We start from the raw sequence: 20,343 nt of genomic DNA, 5'->3' as shown, positions 1-20,343 counted from the left end.
AACTTTATGACCAAGACAGAGAGAGTCATCTATAGCTGTGTATTCAGAGCTGCCTGTTTTCAAACTGGCTCTCGCTTCAGTACTTTTGCTTTATATTTCGTCCTTACAAAATTACCTTTCCTCATTTTCTTGTTCTCCTGGAAAACACTCATTTAATGACCCAAACAAGAAGCGCCCTGTTCCGAGGTGCGGGGATCTCCTCCCGGCGGACTCGGCCCTCTCCGTCACTGCCCACCATTCTCCCTGCGGCGCCTGGTCACCGAGTTCGGGGTGATCTCTCTGTGTGTTCGCTCCCCCTCCGTCCCCTGCTAGTGCCACGGCGAGCCCCTTCTCTGATCCTGCTCCCATCCCCAGGCCGTGTGTGTTAGAATGAGAGGTGGTGCAGAATGAAGGACGGGGCGACCCCTCCATCTGCATTAGCTGTGTGCGTTTGGGCGGATGACTTAACTTTTTCTACTTTCTAGCACAGAAACAGAACGAGTGCGTTGAATGTTGTACATACAAAAACAGGTGCCAAGTGTTTCATACTTAAACTTGATTAGCAAAGTGGACATTTTATTTGTGCTTTCTTAAAATTTAAGTTCACTTCATCTATTCACAATGATCATATTGGCTCAGCCGGTGTGGCTCAGTGGTTGAGTGTTGACTTAATGAGCCTGGAGGTCGCTGGTTCGATGCCCGGTCGGGGCACATGCCCGGGTGGCGGGCTCCATCCCCAGTAGGGGGCGAGCAGGAGGCAGCGATCGATGCTCTCTCATCATTGACGATTCTCTCTCTCCCTCTCCCTTCCTCTCTCTGAAATCAATGAAAACATATTTAACAATTTTTTAATGATCATTCTGATGTTTGTAACCCTTCTTTGTGCTCGTGCCTTTCTTTTATTTATTTTAAAATTACTCGTAATATCTCCCGTATTCTTTGCTCACTGTCCCTTCCTTAGACTTTCTTTTGCCCGCCCCGTGGACACCGGGATTCCCTAGAACACGCCGAGTGCCCCTGAACCCGCGCGTGGTGTGTTGTTTAAGGGGCTGCGCTGCCAGCGGGACCGGGAGGAGCCCTGAGCACGGAGAGCACAGCCGCGGGAGCGGACGGCGGCTGTTTGTCCTGTAATCGCGATCGACGGCGCTGGGCTCGCCCGGGTAGCCTTGGTCATGACCCAACGACGCTTTCCCCGGGTCCCATCTTGCTTCAGGAGCACACAAGTCGACAAAGGTGGCGCACACACCATTTAGATAAAGCCGACCCCCGGCCATCGCGAGCCGGAGCCTGTGTCACCCTAGCTTGGCATGATCATAAGCAAATCACACATCACCTTCTTCAAAGGGCTCCCCCCGGGCTCCCCGGACACCTTACAGCGACGCTCTGGGCACCAAGCATCTGATGACTTACACTCTTATGCCTCCAAATGCCAGTTTAATTTACTAGAAAGTCTTCGCTTTCATAGCTGGTGTCTTTGGGGACAGGTGATGCTCACCAGTTGGTGCGGGATACTGTGTGACGCGCTCTTGACATCACCCTGTCCCTGGTCCCGGGGACCCGCGGCCCATCCTGGGCTGTGCCCTGGCGGCCGAGGAGGGGCTGTCCCCGGCCCCCGACGGCAGCTGCGACCCGCCAGCCCCGCGCTCCCGAGCAGCCGCCTGGCCTCCACGCCCTGCCTATTAATTAGAGCCCGTGGGCGCGCTGGCATTTGTGAGGGATTTAACAATAGATGCTGGATATGAAATGCGGGGCTGCGAGAGCACGCGGCGTGTCAGTGCGCGCTGAGAGGGGAGACGTGTGAAGCACATTTCTGATATAAAAAACACCGAAAGAAAAGATATTTCAAAAAGCATTAGTAGGCAGCGCGCATAGAGCGAGAGTGGTGCAATTTTGAGAGGAGAGAGTAATAAATTAATTTCCATAATGGAATCAAAAGTTTCAAACAGTAAACATTATTATTAGAAATATGTGACTGAGGTTTGCAATCCTCACGGATCCCGGAATATAATATGAATTTATAATGTGATTGGCAAGGTTGGCAAGGGCTTGGCAAGAAGGCTTTCTGTACAATCTGGAACAATAAAACAGCTCCAACTTTGAAGTTCATATGGTTTCCGGGTGCAGCAGCCGAAAAAGGCTTTGCACGGTTCCGACCGTGACTGCAGCAGGCCTGTATCATGAATACGTAGCTTATATAGGGCAATTTATCCAAACCTTGCAGAATTCTATTGGGTGGAAGAAATTGAGTTTTGATAAACACAGTGTTCTTTAAACCCAGAGGTTTAATCTGAATCTTAACAGGGGCCCAGCAGTCCATGAAATATTTATATTGTTTTTCTAAGTATATACATTATTTACTGAATAGTCTATAAAGTATTTACATTGTTTTTCTAAATACGGTATACATTATTTACATTTCGCTGTACTTTTTCCTGATTCAGGTAGAATAGGAAGCTTGGAAATAACTGTCTGAAGAGGTCTAACTGGAAATTAGAATATCAGTGAGTTAAAACATTCAATATCAGTCTTGACTTCTCCCTGGGTTACCCACCTAACCTGGATTTTCCTCTTGCTTGGTTGACCTGGACAAATAATATTTGAATTAGTCCGCAGGAGAAAATGCTCTAAGACAACTAAACTAGGACCATGGAGTTGTACATCTTTATAGAACATATAGTCTGACTTCTCTGTTGTATTAAAAACCATAAATTATATATCTACTTTCCTTACAATCCCTTTCAGATAGTTAGTATTAAACATCGATATTTTTAATGAAATAGAATGTATCTCTACATAGCTTTTTGTTCCTTAGCATTGCTAGGTACCAATATAATGAAAGTTGTAATTTAATAACATGCTTCCATATGGGTGGACACACCCACAAACATGCAAGTATTCAATGCAATTAAAATATTTATATACTTTTTAAAAATGTTATGCCAATGAGGACCAGTTTGAAGTACTCCATGAAATGTTAGAGTTCATAGCACTTGGGACTGCAGCATTTTTTCTGAATTTCTGCAGCAAAATCAGTACATTCAAGGCTAAAATCACAGTTTGAAAGTGGCCTCTGATGGGGAAACCTGAGCTGGGCCATCTGGGCAGGTAGCTCTGTAGCCAGGCTGTCTGAGGCCACACTGAGGTTTTCCTTTGGCAACATGGGCTTAGGAAGCATTTTGTTACTTGAATGGATTCAAATAAATGAGATTGAAACCACCTTGGCACCTGCAGAACCAGTCATCCTAATGAGGCATCAGAGGACACAGGATAACCCAGTAACTGAGAAATAAAAGTCAAGCACACTCCTCCTAAGCTTTAACATTTGATTTACAGGATGAAATCATCAAAATGACAAAGACAAATAAAATCATGCAGTAAAATGGTAAAATCTTTCAGAGCTCACAGGCTCGTTGTCTCCAGTCATTTACTTGGAAAAATAAAAGCACTCTGGCCCTGTTGTTATGACTATACAAGACTTACCTGACAGCCGTATTTAATCTTTATGGCTGGTGCAAGCTAACAAAATGCATCATCTGGGTGAAGTCTTTGGTTCATGTGTACTTGGCTTTATGTTACCTATAGAGAGAGACTTTGCCCTTTGGCTTTCCCCCCTTACAAACAGGAGACAGAAGTCATGTTGGTATAGCTCCCTCCCAAGTCTGTCGATGTCATAGCTTCAATATGGGTCTCCCTCTGAACCCAAGTCACCCTCAGGAATTCAGTCTTGACCTTGGAAACACTGATGTGTATTCCCACTGAAGCCCGTGAGTTGATGAGATGAGACCAGTCTCCCTTCTCTTCCATGCGCAGGCCTATTAGACAACCCAAACTCAGACCTCCAGAATGGGAAAGGCTGGGGAAACATCTTCGTATGGAGGCGGGGCTCCTGCTGAGTGGAATCAGAAGAAAGAAGAGGAAAGCTGAAAAGCTATCTAAATGGAGCATTTCCCCAAGGTTTCAATGGTCTTCCAACCTAAAAACTTAGAACCTGCCCTAAGTTTTGCACAGCAAAGCCACTCCGAGGGTTACCCCACAATCGCTCATTTCCCTCTCTTGTCTCTAGATTCAGGTTACAATCATCTCAAGCTTCCATGTGCTCTCTCGAAGTTATGAAAGACACAGTAGGAATCCTACTTTCCTTGAATTAGTTGTGTATTTTATAACACAATATGGGTTTTTTGAATTCACAAGAATACATGTAGAATGGTTCCACAATTAAAATCATCACATTTTAATTTGCTCAAGGATTATCAAGTACTTTTGATAAAAATGTAGATTCTTGGGACTTACCAGAGAGGAAACAGATTGTATGGACAATTCTGGTATAGTTAATTTGGGGTATATGCATGTTTTACAAATTCCCCTTATAGTTCTCATTCGGGTGAGCTGAGAGCCAGAAACTCCAGAGAACACATTTCATGGATATTAAACCAGAAGTTACAACCTGCAAGACTAATGTGTAATTCTGAAAACTATTGCCAGCTGTTATCAGGTAAATAGATTTTGTGCCCTAAAAGAACAATAAATACCAGGCATCTCAGGAATGAACCTAGAAATGAAAATGCTATTACTCCGAATGTTTCGTGGTGATTGCCAGATACTGGAAGGAGGGAGGGAGGGAGGGAAGGAGGGAGGGAGGGGAAGAAAGGAAATTATTGGTTAAGGAATAGAGGTTTCGGTTTTGCAAGATGAAAAGAGTTACAGAGATTCGTTGCACAACAAATTGAATGTTCTTAACACTTCTGAACTGTGCACTTAAAAATGGTTGAAAGGGTAAATTTTGTTATGCATATTTCACCACAATTACAATTATTTTAGAACTGTAGTGCGTTTACATCATTGGTCTTTGCAATATAGGTCAGTATTGAAACAAAGAAAACACTAGAACAGATCTAGGAAATAAAGTCAGACAGGCAAATACAATATCCAAAAGATTGTAGAATAAAAATAAACTGAAATAAGGCAACAGAAGGAAAAATAAACAAGTGTGGCTACATCAAATTAAAACCCTTCTGTGCAGAAAACCATCAACAAGATGAAAAGGCAGCCCTGCCGAACCGGAGGCAATATGCGTAAAGCATGTATCTGATGTGGGGATACTGTGCAAGACATATAAAGACCTTACCCAACCCTACAGCAAACAGCAGCAGCAGCGATCTGATTTTTAAAAAATGGGCAAAAGATCTGAATAGACATTTTTCCAAAAAAGACATACAGATGGCCAACGGGTCCATGAAAAGATGCTCCGCATCGCTCACCATCAAGGAAACGCAAATCAAAACCCCAAGGAGATGCCACCCCACACCCGCCGGAACGGCTGTGGTCGGAGAGGCAAGCTTTAAGGCGCGTTGGCGAGGTCGGGGGAAGGGAGCCCCCTGCCCTGCCGGTGGGAATGTACATTGGTGCAGCCACTGTGCAAAACAGTATGGAGGTTACTCAAAAAAATAAAAATAGAACTTTGATGTGATCCAGCAATTCCATTTCTGGGTAATTTATCTGAAGAAAATGAAAACATTAACTGAAAAAGCCATACGTACGCCTTATCCAGTGCAGCGTTCTTTATGAAAGCGGGTACACACGGAGGCACCGAAGTGTCCCTGGACAGGTTAATGAGTAAAGAGCGTGGCTGTGTATGTGAATACCACTCATCCGTGAAAAAAAGGAAATATTGCCATTTGCCACAGCGTGGATGGTCCTTGAAGGCCTTCTGCTAAGTGAAATGAGTCAGACAGAGAAAGACAAATGCCATATGTTCCCACTTACATGTGAAATCTAAAAATAGTCAAAAACCCCAAACATAAGCTTATAGTTACAGAGAAAAGATTAGTTGTTGCCAGAGGCAGGGGGTAGGAGGTGGGCAATATGGGTGAAGGGGGCCAAAGGACACAAACTTCCAAGTTCAAAATAAATAAGTCTGGAGGCTGCAACGTACAGAATAGTGCAAAATAATTAAAAAGGGTTCAGACGGTGGATGTGATCAATGTTTTAATAATCTTAACGGTTGGAGTGAAATGACCATAAACTTACCGACTTAGAAAGTATAATTTAGACAGTAAACAGTACATTAATATAATATTTCTGAGATAATAGATCTGATAGAATCTTCAGAAGCTCTATCCTGAGCCTGAGATCGGGGCCGGCCACACTGGAGTTTATGATCACAATGAAAAGTGATGACTGAAAAGCAATTCATTATTGTTATTATTATTGTTATCAGGAAAGAAGAAAAAGGCAGTGGTGGTAGGTTTGATAACTAAGGACCTCAGCTATGAAATCTCTGGGGTAACGTGAGCACACTGAAGAACTGAGGGCGCAGTGCCTGCCCTGCGAGAGGAAGAATTAGCAGAGAGGGTCACACTTATCCAGGTGGATTCTCTAGATTGTTGTTGCCACTGAGCCAAATTTATCAGCTACTATTTCCCACCTATTATCATCCCTGAGGAAGTTACTTACAGTGGAAATATGCTTCCCTTCTGTATCCCGGAGGGCCTACTTTAAAAGATATTCTTAGAAATACCACCCCAGAAAGACACGGGGCATTAAGGATGCTCGTTTCCAAGAACATTACACACACAGGACAAGGGCTTGGTTACTGATGTTTTTGATACATTCTGTTGTGTCTTAGCTTTTCAGCAGGAATAATGAGTGCTGTTGAAAGATAGCTGCTTTTTACAAAATTAGCTACTTTCTTCTGGGAAGATGCCCCCATCCTAGAGCCGTACGATATGAGGGCTCTCAGGAGCTCTGAAAGGCCGTGCTCTCGGTCTGACGTAGGTTAACTGGTAAATTCTTCAGTAGGAGAGTCTCTCTTGCTGGCAGAATAGTTGCTTTTCATGCTCAGATGCAATGGTGACCGGCAGTGCTGGCCCGGTGGTGACAGAGCTGGAGGTGCTGGTGCAAACTACCACCTGGGGGCTGGGCCCGAGCAGCAGCCCTGGAGCTGGGTTTGCAGTGAGGGCGAGGCTGCGAATGAATAACTGCCCATCACACACCGTTTACAACCCCGTGGGCGCTGAGCACCCCACGGTCTCGGGTGGTTGCCTTATGCGGCTTTTGTTCCCAGTGCTACTTTTCTTGGCCTGGACGATCATTCCATATAGCGACCACAGTGTGCATACTGTTCCTCTTTCATTAATAACAAAACGTGGCTTATCACAGTAGCTACATAAACCTTTATTATCCTTAAACCCATTTGCCTCGGTGCCAGGCCCACCCGGCCATGGGGTGGGACCACTTGGCCGGCTGCCCGGCCGTAGAGCAAGCTTGTGCGTGTCACGGATTCTCAAATGGACAGAAAATGAGCTCAACTCGCTTAGAAGCCAAGGCTGCGGAGAGAAGCGTGTCTGCGAGGGAGAGGCTGCCCCGCGGCCCCTCGGCAGCCGGGAGCGCTCGCACCCAGCGGACACCAGGCCCCGCAAGGTGACTTTCAGACGTCATTTTAACGGAGAGGAAATTTCTTTCCAGTGCCTGTTGCTTACAAGCTTTAGGAGAATGCGGACACTCTGCCCGACGGAGACACAGCAGGTACATTACAGGGCCCAGCACGGCAGAGCATCTGTAGCATAAACTCCTCTTTTTTTATTATTTAGAGGATTTTGAATCTGACAGACGCAAGACTGCAAAGACAGATTCAATACAACAGATGATTGTTTCCCCATTGGTTTTACTGTTTACCTTTCATTATATCTGTGCTCCATCCTATTTTTCTTAATGCAGAACACACCGAATAAAAATACTGCTTCACTTTTTTGTATCCAAGTGATGTGGTATGACCTGCGGCCGCCAGGTCACTAGGCAGACAAGCCGGATGCTCCTTTTGAAACCGCATTGGGCACCCAGAGAAAGGCAGAGGAAAGGAAATGATCTGGGCTGATCGGGTGAGCAAGGCAGTGAGCTGTAGGGGCTCCACAACTGTGTGATTGTGAGGTCAACAGACACAGTCAGGCTGGTGGAAAACAAAGGAAACAAAAGGAAACCAAAAAAATCACAGCACGGATTTAACAGTCTCATTATATTGGTAGCAATGTGTCCATCGGAACGAGAGTGCAGAGCTTTCTGTGATTTTGGGAGGAGAATCTGCAGGGATCCTAGAATTTATTCCAAGGTTCACCTTTTGACTAATGTACTCTAGTGGTTAATTAATAGCACTTAAAATGTCCTGTCATAGTTGTATTAGCTCGTCAGTCAGAGGTCAGCATACCTGCCTGAAACAGCTGGGACACCCTCATGTTAGGAAATCTTGGGGTGCTGCATGGAGAGGGCCGGACCTTTCTCTGCCCTCTGCTCTCAACCTGCTTTAGAAACAGATCCCGTGCTTTTTAATTACAACAGAGGATGTCACTGCAGTAATGAGTTCTCCATCTGCATTTGGTTTCAAATTCACATGGATAATGGAGGTTAGGGCAGGTTAAGTTTTTCTCCGGCTGTGTTTACCTGCTGCCAAGACCACTCATCTTTTCAGTCCATTTAGGGGGAAAATCAGGTAGATAATTTATTTGTTGTCGGGTAGCGAGTGATTGACTGCATGTTCCACCTCCTACCAGTTCAATATCGTGAAAAACACCAGTACATTCTGTGGATTATTTCAGTTATCTCTTTCCCTCTCTTTCTATTACTATTTTCCGTCTATTTTGTGCAGAGCCAGTTCTAAAAGCAGCTAATTAATTGCAACACATTTTATAATTTTTGTTTTGTGTTCACATATCATGATGACTTTGTGTGGCCAGTATGGCATATCTTGGTGTCCCTATTTTTCAGATTAAAAAATATTGACTCACATGGTAGTAAATGACTTCTACAAAGTCATTTAATTAGAAGTTGAACATAGGTCTACTTACTTCTAGTCCAACACACACACACACACACACACACACACACAATTTTATCCTTAAAGTAACTATACGACCCTTTCCATAGTGGAAAATTTACTCAGATTTTCAATTTGTCTACTGATATTCAATAAACAACGTATCTAACTCTATGCACCTTGTTAAATTACTTTTATAAACGTAATTGACCACTTTAAAGATTATGTTAATATAATATGCCTAAATAAAGTGTATTTGCTTTGTTAAGTGTATGAAAATACAGGAATTTTTTCGGTAAGATAACTTTATAGAGTAGTTTTTTTTTACATTTCTGGGAAATTATAATTTATGGATGTCCAATGGTATCCCTAAACAGGGTCTAAAAAGCTCTCCATTTAGTTATTATTAAGGTTAAACAATTACCGATAGTTAAAAACATTAAAAATATGTTTAATAGTTACGTGAAGAGGAAGAGAGTAGGAGAGAATTAAAGAAACTAACTTCACCAAGCTAACGATGTACTCTTTCCATGCAACCTTTTCTACAAGAACTAGGCATTCAAATTGTTTTTCTGTGGCAAGTGTCCCTCCCGACTCACAGCTGGTCTACAAACGCGGCGTAGGTGAGGGCGCAGGCTGGGCGTTCTTGCTCACCCTGGAATCTGCATCAGTAACCTGGGTGTAGATACCTAGAGCTTTTTTATTATTGTTGTGGTTACTGTCTTTTAGGTGAGATTATACAAACGTCCCCCCTACGCATTCACTGTTTGGATATTTTTCTAGGGTTAGGATACAAAATGTTTGTGTCTAAGGCACACAAACTGGAAACACAGTTTAAAAGTTTTATAATTGTGTTCCTCTCTTAGCATTTCTGCTTTCCGGCATAAGACAACTGCGCGGTGCATCTCTAGGTGACATGCAGGGATGTTGGTGCTTATGCCAGGTGCTCAGTGACTTCTAACTGTCCCCAAGGGCAAGTGTGACACTGTGCTCAGGGGTCCTCCCCTCTCTTCCCCCTTGTAAGTCTTTGTCACACAAACATGTCTTATATTACTTATATATTAGGAAGATATGTTGTGAGCAATGCATGTTTTATGTATTTTGCCAAAGTCTGTTGCCAATGAAATGTTTTTATTTAAAGCCATGTGGAAATGTGAATATTTATCATATCTGCATAAGACTTTCTTATCTCCTAACTTCATGGGAGAAGGTTTGTCATTATAATAATATAACACGTCTTTATCCTCAGAGTGAAATTTCAGAAACCCTTATGCATGAAAGGCAGCAAAGTAGAAGCTCCAATGATCACCAATCCTCTTGCTATTTCCTTGTTGCACTGCAGTGAAAGTGCCCGAAGGGAAGCAGGACGCCACTGTCTGCCTGGGGAAGATGCTCTGTGTCTCCCACCCGAGCCTGGTGGCCTTTCCCTGGCCTTTGGGATGCGAAGGCCGCGGGGAGATTTGCCTGTCAGAGGAAGACGGTGCATGAGCCCTCCCTGTCGCTACCCCTGAAGCCCATTTTTGAGAAAAATGTTAAATGCATTAACCTTGTTCTGATCTTGGCGCCTCGCTGCAAAGCCATTCTCAGGCAGGGATAATTGAAAGGTATGAATTGTTATATAGGTTTATCTGTTAAAGAATTTTTCCTGCGGCAAAGCCAAAGGCTACGTTGCCACCCATTCAGCAGCCAGAGCCCTGGGCTGGCTCGATGCCTCAGCCCAGCGATCCACCCCGAGCAAGGGCTCAGGAAGTAGCTCTTGGTATAATTTATATTTCTTTTTGTCTTCGTTTTCACTTATTCAGCACATATTCCTGGCTATGAAAGTTGGGACAGCTTCTAAACTTCAGTTGTAAACCAGGAATAAATAGAAGGTGTTGGTAACTTGATTTTTTTCAGGCTATTTCTTTTTATGTATCAATTATTTAATTTAGGGTTACTAGTAATATACAGCATGGCAAAATTCTGTTCAGATAGAATTAAATGATACCTGTAACAGGTACTATGAAGATAGCCCACACTGTGTGGGTCAATTGCATAATGCAATGGTGTCGCTTTCCTACTTTAAATGAATGTGTGTATTCAGCAGAAGGATCGCCAAGTATTCCGAGACACCCTAATTTATTGTGATTTATCAAAGAATATATTTTATGTCTTCATCATGGAGTAGAAAACTGTGATGGTATGTTTCAGAAATTATTTTTAAAATCTCTACTTAAATAGCTAAGGCGAATATGAGAAAATAATGGAAATATATATTTTTTATTCTGCTTTCATTTTGCCAATGCAGATATTCTACAACCTAACCCTAACCCTAACCCTATGGCCAGAGAAGTTGGGACAAAGTCAAGTCTGGACTTGTAGGTAGTTGCACAGCTTTCTCCGGGGAACGGAGGTGGTGACCCCCATCCCGCATGCAGGGTGGCCCTGATGGAGGCCGGCCAAGGCAGGGGTGGGTTGTGCCCGAGGGCCCCTAAGGCTAAGGGACAGCAGGGCAGGCATTGCACGATTCCTGATGGGGCTCTCACCCATCTTACAGTCGGGCTTAGAGCCACTGGTGACACCTAGGGATACCCCATTTACCCTTCCTCCACCTGCCTCTTCTCCCGGTCAGCTTGGGCGCGAGTGGGGCCTGTCGGGGTCCCTTTAATCCCCTGCCCGTCGGGCTCTCGCTGCGCCCCTCCGGCCTGCTCCTTACCCCTTTCAGGGTGGCCTGCAGAGTGATAGCAAGAGGAAACTCCTCTACGTTTCTGCCACGTGGATGCCAACCTTTTCCACTTCTGGCATCGAAGCCGATTTCACTCAGCAACCATTCACCCATTTATTCACCATCCATCAAACATATAACGAGTGCTTATTCTGTGCGGGGCGTTGTTGAGTGTCGGGGAGCTGGCCGGGGAGCCCAGAGTCTCTGTATTGACGACACGCCCCTCTCTTAATGAGCCGTTTAACTGGAATCATTTTAGGAGAAGTAGAGTTTTGCTGTCCCAAAAATAAGGGCGAGAAGGGGGCACTGGGGGCACTGTCTTTCTCCATCATGATCTCTCCTACTTTATTGCTGAGTAATTGTAGCTTAAGAGTTGGGGGAGGAGTGCAGGCGTTATTGTTACTGTTATTAGTTACCCATGGAAGCATTTTGCTTAATAATGACCCAGCTGAATAGTGGGTAGAGTCAATATAAAAAATTAAAATAATAACAACAAATGGTTTAAAATGGAATTACTTAGAAAACTAAAGAGTGTTTGAGAACCTGGGGGGATGTTTTAGGTGAGGTATGGCTTGATGGTCTCAAACCTACACACAAACCCTCACCTTGAGTATATATTAGCTCCATTTATTTGCCAAAATATATCAAACTTGTAGGGCAATGTGAGGCCATGTAGGGCAGGTCCAGATGCAGCACTGTTTCATCCAGCTTCCAGGTCGACAGGTATGTAAAGGAGGCCTGTGACCGAAGGGTCCACTGCTTGTTGGGCTGGAGTCTCACTCTGTCCAGTGCCCTCCAGTCGCTTGAGTTGTCTGCAGACACCTGGACACTAACCCTGCTCTTAGCACCTCACCCACCCTCCGTGGAAGTGTGTGGCTTCTCTGTGTTTGAGAACATGATAGAGCAACACTTGTAAATTTACCTGAAAATGAATTACTTAAAATTCTAACACAGGGGTCTGCCCTTGTCCCAGGGGGTAGGGCAGAGCTCCCCACCGGGTGAGGCAAGCCAAGACCAGGGGCGACTTGCCCTGCCCAGCACCTTGCTCCTAAAGCTGGGCGGTTCCTCTGCGATGAGCAGGCCATTGTCCAGCCCTTAGGGCCACAGCAATGGCTTAGACATTTTTCCCAGGGGAAGAGGCAGGTCATAAGACAGATGTTCTGAATCTCTCTTCAAAGGAACTCACTTTACTTAGAGAAGACTATGGGGAAATTCAAGCTAGAGGACTCCAGAAAACAATGAAAATTTTGGTAGTGAACAATTAAGAGGAGGCCCTTAGCTCTATGAAGGGTGCAAGATAAACTATAGACCATCTAGTTCACCAATGAGACCCAGAAAAAGAATAATCTTCAATGACCAAAGATACTGCTCCTGCAAGAGGCCCAAATTTAACCAAATCAGAATGTCTAGTAATTTATACCACAAGGCTTTGCTGAAAACAGAGCTGGTGTTATTTACGGACACCCCAGGTGAAATGTGAGCTCATGCTCAGGCTTAACACCTTGATGTGCGTAAAAGCGAAATCAATGCTGTAGTTATCTGTTCAAAGTTAAACATGTCAAGGATTCTCTATGGCAATATTTAGAAATAAGGAATAGTTTGTTCAGCACAAAAGAAAGAAAAGATCCTTTACAACTTCATTTATAATTTAAAGTAATTATAGACTATGTAAAATGTCGAGTGTTTCTATTAGCATTTTGTGAGTCGTTTGGGTTGCTTTCAGTTCATCATTGAGATCTTCTGTTATCACTGAAATCTAACTGAAAATGTTCCCTTTTGAGGGCATTTTGAGATGAGAGCACAGTAAGACCATAGTGGGGAACAGAGAATTCTGTAACAAGCGGGTGTGGTGACAGGGGTATTGACATACTTTCAGGGACATAAATAGAAGAGTGCAACTATACCCAGGAAAAGAGTGACTGATATTAGGGAAAGTGGTTATAAATATTTCCTTCATTTCTAAATTGACAAAAAAGCAAAAAAGATAGACCAACTGACTGCATTTGGGAAAACCAATGGTATTACTTTAATAATAACACTCCGCAGATCCTGAAGTTGCTTATCATGTATTATACGTTTCATGTTTCATATCTTGACCTTGGATAAATTGCCTAAACTCCTTTTATCATAATGTCATCTTTAATAAAACTGTAATAACATTTAACTCGTGGAACTGCACTGAAAAGTGTCCTTTGATTGAATGTAAATGTCTCTTCCATCTGCTTATAACTGAGGCCCAAGAAGACAATTGACTGATTTAGTCATTGTCATAAAGCGCCTGTCAGTTCAGTAACATGATAAAAGCTGCTGTTTTCGCTTGTCACTTTTGAAAGTTGATTGAATTTATTTTCACCTTTTAACAAACCATAACACTAGATCACCCTTAGAATATGCGTTTAACTTATACATACTGGCACTAGACACATACTAAGTTTCTGTGTCTTCTACGTATTTTAGGACTGAATGGACTGATGAAAACCAGATGTCAACTAATTTGTGGTTTGATTCACATGTCAATTTTTGTCTCAATTAATTCCTTACTAAAGACATCACATTAGCTTTGTACCTGAGAGACAGAAGAGTCACCCAGTGGAGGGCAGGAGTCATGGAATCATGCAAGAACACCATTTTGGGCTATTCATGAAAGAGATGGAAACCTTAGTCATGTTGAGATGAAAAATGGCATTACGCTTAACCAGTACATCTAGCAATAATTATGAGAATTAAAATATATACATAAAATGAGATCATTAAGATAATTAAAATTTTAATGTGGCTTATATCATTACTTTAAAAAAAATGTGTCTGGTAAAAATTATTGTAGATCTCCAAAGCCAGAAATAAAAATTGTGTAAAAATTTAGGCCATAAGAAATAAACTTTAATTTTCCAATTCCACATATAAAGGCATAATCAAATTTTATGGAGACTATGTAATTTTAAATTACCTTGTGATTTAAAATTACCTTGATAAGAATGGTCACTAAGTTCCTATATATTTGGGATGACTTCTGTAGTTACTAATATTGGATTACATATTTTCCGCACCTATTTACATTATTAATGTCTCTTGTCCCTACAAAAGTGTACTGCTTTTTAGAAAAATGTATATTTTTATAACTTGAATGAATGTTATCTTACTGCAATACTTTATTTATTTAAATTTTAAAAATCATACCTAGTTCAAAAAAATCAGAGTATAGAATGGCCCATCCAGATAATCTCAGGATTACCCTCCTATCTCAGGAAACTTTCTTAATTACATCGGCAAACTTCCTTTGGCCCTGTCCAGGTCCCTGGATGCCATCCTTATGCCTTCCCCATATTCCTGGCAGGTTTTCTCCCGTGAATTCCTTTCAGTTTCCAAATGTCACCCTCCCTTTGGCTTCCCTTTTCTCATTTCCTATTCACACTTCTACCCCTTCCATTTTGGTTTTATGCCCACCATTCCACTGGCCTGTTTGTCCTAAAATCCCTAATGACTCTCTTTACTAAGTGTAGTTAAAAATTGTCAGTATTCATGTTAGTTATTTCTTTTTTTTTAAATTTATCTTTATTGTTGAGAGTATTACAGGTGTCCCATTTTTCCCCCCAACTGACCCCCTCCACCTCGCTCCCAACCCCTCCCCAGGCCTTCACCCCATCATTGACTGTGTCCATGGGTTGTGCATATATGCATATAACTTCTTTGGTTAATCTCTTCCCACCCTCCACCCTCTTTCCCCCTTTCCTCTGAAATATAATCATCTGTTGTATGTGTCAATGTCTCTGGATCTATTTAGTTCGTCAGATTCTTTCGCTCATTAGCTCCTTCTTAAAGAAGACCCCTCAGCTTTTCCTATAGTGCTGGTCTGGTGGTGATGAACTCCTTTAGCTTTTCCTTGTCTGAGAAGCTCTTTATCTGACCTTCAATTCTAAATGATAGCTTTGCTGGGTAGAGCAATCTTGGTTGTAGTTCCATGTTTTTCATCACTTTGAATATTTCTTGCCACTCCCTTCTGGCCTGCAGGGTTTGTGTTGAGAAATCAGCTGACAGTCGTATGGGTGCTCCCTTGTAGGTAACTAACTACTTTTCTCTTGCTGCTTTTAAGAGTCTCTCTTTGTCTTTAACCTTTGGCATTTTAATTATGATGTGTCTTGCTGTGGGCCTCTTTGGGTTCCTCTTGTTTGGGACCATCTGTGCTTCCTGGACTTGTAAGTCTATTTCTTTCCCCAGGTAGGGGAAGTTTTCTGTAATTATTTTTTCAAATAGGTTTTCAATTTCTTGGTCTCTTTCTTACCCTTCTTGCTTCCCAATAATACGAATGTTGGGCCTCCTGAAGTTGTCCCAGAGGCTCCTCATACTATCTTCATATTTCTGGATTCTGTTTTCTTTTTGCTCTTCTGGTTGGGTGTTTGTTGTTTCCTCATGTTCCAAATTGCTGATTTGATTCTCAGCATCCTCTACTCTACTGTTGATCCCCTGTAAATTATTCTTCATTTCAGTTTGTGTAGCCTTCATTTCAAATTGGTACTTTATTATGTCATCAATATTCTCAGTTGTTTTCAAAATACTCTTACTAATATGCTTAAACATCCTTATAAACAAAATTCTGAACTCTCTATCTGTTAGCTTGCTTGGATCTATTTCATTTAGTTCCTCTTCTAGAGATTTCTTCTGTTCTTTCCTTTGTGACATGTTTCTTTGCCTCTGCATTTTGGCTGCTTCCAGGTGTTTGTTTCTATGTATTAGGTAGAGCTGCTGTGTCTCCTGGAATTTGTAGAGTGGCCTTGTGGAGTAAGTGTGCTGTAGGGCCCAGTGGCTCAGCCTCCCCGGCCACCTGAGCTGGGCCTTCTAGGTGCTCCCCTGTGTGGGCTGTGTGCACTGTCCTGTTGTAGTTGAGCCTTGGTTGCTGTTGGCATCACTGGGAGGAACTGACCCCCAGGCCAATCAGCTGTGAGGACCAGCTGCAGCTACAGCCAAAGAGCTGCTGCTGTGCTGGAGACACCCCTATGGAGCAGGATTTACTTCAGTGGGGCTTTGGTGTTCACCAAGTGTGCCCCTGAGTGTATCACTCGTGGATGTGGTAGGGTTGTAATCCAGTGTTGTTGAGTCTGACCACCAGGTGCACTGTCTCTGAGGCCTCCCGGGAGGTGCAAAGTCAGCTTGTGCCAGTGCCTTGCCCAGGGCCACCCAGCATGAGCTACACAGCAAACCGTAGTTGGCTGCTCCTTGTGCTGGGCTTGGAGGTGTCAGGAGAGGCCGAGCTATGAGCCATTGTGGCTGCCGCTAGTGCCAGGCCTGGGGCCACTTATCAAGCCGCATGGGGCAGCTGCTGCTTGTCTGAGAGATTTTAGGAAAGTCCTAAGCATGAGGCTCGAGAGGCCACGTGCACAGAAAAGCCCCTGGAAACGGCCCGGATGAGCTGCAGGTGGGGAGGGGCGGGGCCTCGGGAATCATGGGGCGGGGCCAAAGGCGTGAGTCAGGTGGTGGCGACTCAAACATGGCGCCTGCCTGCCGGCTGTGCGGGGAGGACTCGCCACAGGAGCCATGGCCTCCGCCAGCCCTTCTGCCCGGGAGGAAGCCGCCCTCCGCCTCTCGCCCGGATCTCAGGCAGGTTAGTTCCCCCCGAGTGTCCCGGGTCCCTTCAGGCTGCTGCCCGGCGCTGGGCTCAGAGGGAGCGTCCGAGTGAGTCCGTGCCAGGCCCTTTAGAGGAGCTGCTGGGGCTCCCGCAGCCTCCGCGACCCTCAGGGACAGTCCCCGCTGGTTTCACAGCCCGAAGCTGTGGGGACGTCTCTTCCTGGCCCTGGGGGCCTAATGGGGGGCTGGGACCCCTCGTTCTTCTGGGAAACCTCTGCCGCCGAGATTCCCTCCCGGGTTTCCCCGCGGCACCAGGTGTGGGCCCGCGGCAGCGTCTCTGGGATTCAGCCCCAACCCTCCCGCGTCTCCGCCCCTCCTACCGGCCTTGATGCTCCTTCAGTCCCCTGGTTGTGGGGCTTCTGTGCAGCCGGATCTCAGGGGGCTCTGAGTGATGGTGGTTCTGTATTTAGTTGTGATTTTGATGTGGCTGCGGGAGGCGGCGGGCGCAGCTGCTACCTACCTGCCGTCTTGTTTCTCTCCCCCCATGTTAGTTATTTCTTATTAATTTTGGCACGTCTTTTAAAAATGCCTTTACTGTTTCCATAACTCTGAAGCTCTGATGAGGTAGATGGCTTTTCAGTTTCCTTTGCTGGATCTTCCTCTTTCCCCAACATCAAAATATTGGATCTGATCAGAACTTGTTCTTGGACACTCCAGTTTTTATCACTCGCACAATCATCTTACAAATTGCATTCATGTGGATAGCATAGTCGCTCCGATTTATAGTTTATAAATGTTTATGCCTTTGGTTTTTTCCTCCAAAAATACAAGCTGTCCCACCATGTGTCATTGAACTTGTTTGAGTGGCAATAATATAAAATCAGAGCACAAATGGCTGACAAAACCAGATATATTTGTTCAATTATATTATACAGGATCAATTATTATGTATACCTAGGCATTTGTCTCTAAGTTCTCAGAATTCAATTATGAGTTTAATTATTGGTAATATTCAAGAAGATAGATGCATTTTGTGATTTATAAACAAGTACAATACTTTGAATTTTTGTAGGCTCTTCTGCAAAATACTGGACATATCTTTAATCCAATAAGTAAAAAAAAAAAACAACTAATCAAAAACAAAGTTTCCCTAGTAAATGTAACATGGCTACACTTTTCTATTGGCTGATAATCATGTCTATATAATGTAGACTCAAATCAGTTTACTTTTGACTTTGGGTTTTTTCCTCTCATACTAATTAGGTTAAACCTGTGTGAAATGTGACGTGAGGGTAAATTTATTCTGGGTTTTTATTTTAATTCTGTTGCAAAATATCCTGGAAGTCTGCCATAGTGTTTTTCATTGGGTGGAACTGCGCCATTTCACTGTAATTTGTACACCCATCTTGAAGGCATAAGGTGTTTAAGTTCTAAAAATGTAATCGGAGGGCTATCAATCATTTAGTATGCTTTTAGAAACTGAGATAACACAAATATGGATATTTTATGAATTTAATGCTTAAAAATAAGTTTATCTCTGACCTGGATTTCAGCCAGGAAGATCTGATTAAGATGTTGTGTTTGTCCACTCTTCGGGTCATGACTGATAGTTGACAGCTTCCTTGTGGTCCGAAGCACTGTCGTCACCGGGCCTGCTCGTGGCCGGTGGCCGGTGGCCGGTGGCCGGGCTGAGAGCGGTGGCTGATGCTGTCTCCTGTGCAGCCGCTGCCTAGGGCCGTCCACACGCTCCTTAAACAGAGATCAGCCAATGCCAGGGCCCTTCGGAAATGAGCTACGGCATCTAAACCTTGCCAGGGATCCTTTCTAGACCTACGTAGTGGGTGGTTACAGCACTGTTCGGTCTTACCTTGCTTATCGCTTTGTTTAGGTAGAGAGATAAAAATAAGTCCCTTGTCTTTCATGCACTTGGATGCACTAGAGGACTTAACAACCACAAGGGAATTCGAAGGAGCCTTACTGTTCAGTCTGAAGCATTTACATCACTCTTAAATATATATGTGTCCCTATGAAAATCTATGTTTTAGGAGATTCAAAACTCTCTCCATGTTTTCTTTCTGATTGATTAATAACATATATTTAAGCCAAATAATCTACCTTCCTCTTTTTATAGTTTTTGATCCTAGATTTCTTCCTGTTTTTTGTTTTTTTTTTTAACTACTATAACAAAAGCATTTCTAGGATGTTTAGTTGAAAGCAGTGCTATTTTTTCTCACTTTACTCAAATGGAGAGAACCCTCGTAGAGAACCAACAACACAAATAGACTCCCAAGTCTATGCATTAAGATCATGATTGTACATTCTGTGCCTAAGCACCAGGAACCCCATAGGAATCAGGTGCATTGACTTTGTTTAGGTACATAATCTACCCAACACACACCACTGAACTCGGTAACATCTTTAATTTATTAATTAATCTTTGTGCTTATTCTACATTAGAACATATTTAAACCAAATCTAAAACATTGGACTTTGCTTGAATTTATGTAAAAAACAAAATAGCATGATGTAAATGTACATCTATATGTGCCCGTGTCTGTGTCTACACACACATTCTCTCTAATAAAGATGATTTCGGAGAATTATTTGCTGAATATCTTCACAAGAAGATGTAAATAATTTTTATTGATGATTTGGAAGCTGTCATTTATGAAGCTTAAGTACATCATTTTCTTATTCTGAAAATTCAAACCTGTGTGAGTCACACACCCCCCCACACACATAACACACATACTTTTATCAGAATTTAAATGGAATCGGTAGTAGATTATGAAATGATCCCAACAACTATTTATCAATCCATCTATCTAGATATGCTGCATAATAACTAGGAGTGAATAATTTTCTCTCTTTCAAAAACTATATATATACTAGTTTTATCTTTTCATGAAATGCACTAAATGATAGGATACTGTCACTTTCTCTTTAAAGAGATCACATTTTTTCTTCATGTTTATCCTATTATCTATTAATATTATTATTAAATATATCTTTATTGATTTCAGAGAGAGGAAGGGAGAAGGAGAGAGAGATAGAAACATCAATGATGTGAAAGTCATTGATCGGCTGCCTCCTGCACTCCCTCTACTGGGAATCGAGCCAAAACCCGGGCATGTGCCCTGACTGGGAATCACACTGTGACCTCCTGGATCCTAGGTGGATGCTCAACTGCTGAGCCACACCAGCCTATTATTTTAATGATCTTTATTTTGTACCATGTTGTAACTTCTCTCCTTCTCCATGTCTTCACTAGTTACAAGTTCTTAAATTTCATATT

This window comes from Miniopterus schreibersii (genome assembly GCF_964146895.1).
Source record: "Miniopterus schreibersii genome assembly, chromosome: 2".
NCBI lineage: Eukaryota > Metazoa > Chordata > Mammalia > Chiroptera > Miniopteridae > Miniopterus > Miniopterus schreibersii.
The sequence above is the reverse complement of the archived record's forward strand: the minus strand, read 5'-3'. Positions refer to the sequence as shown.